Source organism: Mercenaria mercenaria, chromosome 4, assembly GCF_021730395.1.
Source record: "Mercenaria mercenaria strain notata chromosome 4, MADL_Memer_1, whole genome shotgun sequence".
Taxonomy (NCBI): domain Eukaryota; kingdom Metazoa; phylum Mollusca; class Bivalvia; order Venerida; family Veneridae; genus Mercenaria; species Mercenaria mercenaria.
In genome coordinates, this window is record NC_069364.1 from 45,764,214 (window position 1) to 45,769,923 (window position 5,710).

The 5,710-nt window shown below is 34.7% G+C and overlaps 1 long non-coding RNA gene across 2 annotated transcripts; it reads right to left on the reverse strand.

The window, feature by feature from the left end:
* Positions 1-382: 382 nt before the first annotated feature.
* Positions 383-4,348, reverse strand: LOC128556748 (uncharacterized). Of its 2 annotated transcripts, none has more exons than XR_008370812.1 (5): positions 3,815-4,348; positions 3,412-3,529; positions 2,969-3,036; positions 1,296-1,379; positions 383-512 (listed from the first exon to the last, which is right to left on the reverse strand). It is a non-coding gene; the product is annotated as an uncharacterized LOC128556748 (long non-coding RNA). The 2 variants fall into 2 exon arrangements; XR_008370813.1 differs by having other exon boundaries at positions 3,424-3,529; positions 3,815-4,345.
* Between the last annotated feature and the right edge of the window lie 1,362 nt (positions 4,349-5,710).

Below are 5,710 nucleotides of genomic sequence, written 5' to 3' on the forward strand. Positions count from 1 at the left end.
TCGCTGAAAGAACCTAACATGCCACATGCATAACTACTGTTGTTACTGATCACTTGTGTGAAGTTTCATTAAATTGTGTCAAGGGGATGAGGAGAGATGGTGCGCACAAGATTGTGTCTATGTATATAGTATAGTATAAACAAAAAAACAAAGCCCCATGCACAACTACTGTTGTTACTGATCACTTGTGTGAAGTTTCATTAAATTGTGTCAAGGGGATGAGGAGAGATGGTGCGCACAAGATTGCGTCTACGGACAGACGGACAGACAGACAGACAGACAGACAACCTGAAACCAGTATACCCCACTTACAACTTTGTTGTCGCGGGGGGGGGGGGGGGGGGGTACAAAAGGCTTCAAATGAATTCAGTTTAGCAAGTACAGTACTTACTTGACTTGTATGTAGAAACTCAGTAGATAACAGAGCAGCATTAACAAGGTGTCTTGGGCTGTTGCCCACTCAGAACTGTCTTCAATAGGATGTCTTGTACAGTTGTCAACTCATATAATACCTGGAAAAAAACAACAACATATATACATGTTTTTCCATCAAATAATGTAAAGAACCACCCTCAACTACTTCAACTGACTGACCAAAATTGTTCCAACCCTCATTTTAATTTCTCTAGATGAAAACAAATATCCTATTATCTTCTTTCAGTCATAATCGCTGTGTTACTTTAGTGCAATTTTCTGAAAGAAGTTTAGTTGAATGCAAGAATTGTTTACAATTTGCTCTGTCTGCAATTCTAGTTTAAACACTGTATTGTGAAAAAAATATGAAGAAAAAATACCTGATGATCTACCCATATCTAAAACTTTGGTATGGGCAAAACAATAATTTCAACCTACAGTAATATAGAATATGTATATGCCACTCTATTAGTTTCTATAGGATGCCATAATGATTGGCTGTAAAAACTAATTGTGTTTATGGGGATGGGTTCTTCTCATTCCTTTGTTAAGGTCAACAAGCAATTTACCAATTGTAGTTTTACTATTTTAATATTAGTATCTCCATAGTATTTAGTATAACGCATCCTGAAAATACATATGAACAATACTTACTATAAATACTTACAATCATATAAGACACAAAGTTGTTACACAAAATACCCTACAGTTCATATTAAGCATATCTCTTAATCAAATAATGACATCTCAGGCTCAAACATATACATGTGTGTGTAGTGGCATATTACAGCTAAAATACATATACTTCAGGAAGTGTGTAAACTCAAATGTACATTGCTATGCAATTAATTAAAGGTTACAAATACAAATTATGCATGTACCAGGTTGTGGACCTTAATCCACCATATGTCACAGCAATATCTCAGCACAGCATAACACACACACACTGTGATCTGGTTAGAGGTCTGTAAATGATTAAATGGTTTATAGTGCAAATGGAGAATGAGACAGTGATATAAGAAAGACTGTCATTTATGAAACAAAATATTAACAAACTGTCTAAACAGAATGGGCCAACAGCATAAAAGATAAAATCATTACTAAGCACTTTATGAGACCATTGAATTGATAATTACAAATTGTAGTGAGTGAAATAAAAAAAACCTGTATTTAATCCAATATTAATTCAACTGTTTTAAAATAAAAAGCTCAATACATGTATTCAAGGATATAAATTAGCAGGGGCCCAGTAGCCCATGGCCCCTAGATTTTGGGCTGGGCCCCTAAATTCTTGGAGAAAATGCCCATATACCTAATGTTAAACATTTATTTTTGACAGTCTGGGTCCCTAAATAAAAATAGCTAGTTTATATTCCTAGTATTCAGTTACATGACTATACAGACAATGACCAAGTATCTTATGAAAGACTAATCCAATGAAATTAAAGCATTTCAGAGGGAAAATTTTGCCCTAGGGTCAATGCACATGAATGCACACAAAACACAATAAAACTAACAAAGGGAGATAACTCTTGATTTTAAAATATTACTATCCAAACCCTTAAAATCAGGGCTGTCACATATACATCCATGTTTAACTTTATGTGTATTTAACTATTCTAAAGCTGAAAATATTATCATCATATGGGAAGTTGTTTATGAGAAACCAGCTTACACACATTAATCTTTAATAAAATTTTCTAAATTAAAAGAGGCACAATTTCGACAAGACTGAAGCTAGAGTTACACAACTTGCCTTGTGAGGGTATCTGATGACAGCAAAGTAATTTATGAAGGCCTAGCAGTTTTTGAAACACAGGCAAAACTGTTACCAAAATCTCTAGTTTAAAAAAGGCACAATTCTGACAAAATAAAAGCTAGAGAGTTCTATGTGACCTGTCTGTGAGATCAACTAATGATGAAGAAGACATGTATGACTGACCTTTGAAAGCATTTCATAAAGTAGTGCTTAAGAAACCTGCTGATATGTAAAACTCCTGGCACATTATTAAACATAATTGATTAATCTTTAAATTGTAGAAATTCCAGCTAAAATCTAATTTAGTTCATCAAGCTATATAAGCATATTTTCAGTTCATTGTGGTGTGTACTGTTACTGCTTTCTTGTTAACATCAAAATGTTATTATGTAAGGAACTTAAAACGGACAAAATTTTTTTTTTAGTATGACTTTCAAGCTTTTAATGGTGACAGAAGACCCCAGGTATTATTTCAGACAAGATAGAGCAGGCACTTGTTTTAACAACCAACACTATGTAAATTAGCTGGATAACTTTCCTGCATGAAAGAATGCTATACCCCTAGTGTGGATTTCAAATGCACAGCAACAAAGGGCAACTGATACCACATCAGTTGTGAAAAGTCAAAATATTTTCAAGCAAATAAAAGGTGTACTCTATATGGACAAACAGTACTGTGTGCTATCTGGTATGACATATTATATGATGAATTCTGAGAAGTAAAAGTGAATATGTATAGCATGTATAAGTCTTAAATATGCCCTACAAGTCTTAGAAAAGACAAAAATAACTTACTTTGTTTCACAATTTAAAACTCTGTACTTGCAGACCTCTAAAAACCTGTGTTGACTGCAGTTTCATACCTGAAAAAGTAAAGCTAATATTCAAACTCATCCTGGTTTATTAAAGCTAGTTATGACAAAATGTAATATCAGTAATATGGTCTGTCAACTGTTTTTCTTCAGAAACAAATAAAAAATAAAATCTGCTTTAATATGAAGAATTATTAAATTATTTATAATGTGCAATACATTTATTACTATCATTCTAAGATAAGAAGGAATATATATATTTGCTACTATAATTCAGACAAAGACATGATATATCTTTAGAATGAAGGAATCTTATAATTACTTCATTTTGAACATTTTATAAACTTAAATTGACATTTTCATGGTTCTATATGACTGTATGAATTCAAGAGGAAGAAAAAAAAAACTCAAACTTTTGTCACATACCACCAAGAATACCTGCCTAAAATTGGACTGGGAAACAAGACGTCTGCTTTACGCCATGCTGCTATCTGCAGTTGACCGAGATTCCAGGACTTCAACTCTGTTCAACATTGTCCACTATCTGTTACAAAAAAAATGTCACTGTTTAGAACTTTATTATAATACAATATTAAGAAAATAGAAAGACTTGGTTTAATGCGACAAACTACCTTTGAAGGGTAATAATGACTTTGGTTATAATTTGGCAGCCATTTTTTTTATCATGAACATAAAAAAAAAATATCAATTTCTTGCTATTTCCTATTTTTTATAATTGTTATCTCAATAATAACTCATATATTTGTCATAGGTTTAAATATCTGCTTAACAGTTTAAAAGGTATTATGGATTCCAATCCTTTTATTACCTCTCTTTATGACTTTGACAGTTGACTTGCAAAATCTCAGTTTGTGCATAAGCCCATGTATGCAGCACTCCGTCCCAAAAGTTTGCCTTGAGCAGTGTTTTTTTTTTTCAGTGGTTACTGCACTGAGCAGTATTGTTGTCTGTAATTTCTTCTGGCATTCTGCAACATAAATAGTTTTAAAGACATCATAATAAACTGTGATACCAAGCTTGTGTGATAAGAATGTTTCATTTGTAACTTACATTGCATGACGTATGTAATATCACAAATATGTCAAATCAAGATTTCAAGCCAGATACAAAACCCCTAGAGGACTCTCGACTAGGCATTGGGTTACCTGATGACTATCATGCAGGCTAGGCGGCGTTCAGTTAATTTATTGGAGGGCAAGAGAATTCCTTGACTTTATTATCCAGTAAACATATGTTCAATACAGACAAGTCATATTAGTTGTGTAGCGGTTCTCGTATCGGGTGGCCTCGGTAGCTCAATTGGTACTGCGTTGGCAAGGTAAGCCGAAGGTCTGAGGTTCGAATCCCCGTCGAGGCTGCACATTTTTCCTGAGACTGTTACAACTGGGGGCTCCTCCAGGGTGCTCACCCTTGGAGCCCATGCAGGGCAAAACAGTTTGGCTGGGACAGTGGGGTGTAAATCTAAATTCGGTTAACAGTCTGCGGCAGACATTGGCCAGTAGTGCTAATGTCTCGCAATAAGAGGGAAGGTGTGTAGCGGTTCACGTATAGGGTGGCCTCGGTTGCTCAATTGGTAGAGCTTTGGCATGGTAAGGTTTGAAACCCGGTCGAGGCTGCACATTTTTCCTGAGACTGTTACAGTTGCAATATACTGTCAAACATACCCTTCGATTGCAGGCATTTGTCCGTATCGAATATGGATCATTGATGCCTATTTAATTTATTTTTATATTAAAATCAAGTCTCATGCACATTCAGTTTCTTTTATTATATAGACGATAAAAAACACTGATACGAAATAAATAGGGTACGAGTCGACCCCAAATAACCGTTGATGATGAATGTCTGCAATATGGACACTAATAAAATTATACCTAAATAACCGAATATTTCTACAACAAGTATTACCAGCATGTCCCTCCAACTGATCTGTCAACACAGGAAACACCGAAGATAAACAGCATTTATGTGCTCAATATTTCCTTTACACTCGCTTCCGCTTCGTGTCGCACTGACCCAAAGCGCGTGCTTTTGTATGATCGATGACGTAGTTCATCCACTGTTGTGCAACATGTACACGGAAAATCAAGTTTTACTGCTGAACAATCTGCAGTATTTTCGACAGAAAGTTTCGTCGTGGTTGCTCACACGGATGCCGCCATTTTATTTACGATATCGTAAATATATTAACGAGACCCCTGACCCTCTCGTAACTTTACGAGGATTTTATGTAGAAACTTACGATATCGTAGCTACGATAATTTTCATAAGACACCTGTCAGATTTATGAGAACGTTGCGAGAGACTTACGAGAAAGATACGAGAAATATTCTCGTAAGTATCTTGATAAGACGGGCCCATTATTTCTAACGTAAGTAATATCTAAGTGTTATTTGCATTTATTTAAACAAATTTCCAGCTTAGAATACTTAAAATACTAACAGCAGTTCCCCTCGTCTGACATATTTTATGAAAAATCGTTCAGCATGCCGCTATTTTTTTCTCATGAATATTGTTGAAATGCAAATAATAAGCCAAAGCTGTCAACGCCTTTGAATTTTACATTTAGATATAAAGGTCACGGGCCTAGTTTCCATGGTAACACCAATTTAATTCAAGAAACCACAATTTTCTACTGAAATTTGAAATAATTGGAGCTTAGTTTTAGCATATAAGTAACAAATTATCAACGGTAACTTGAAAA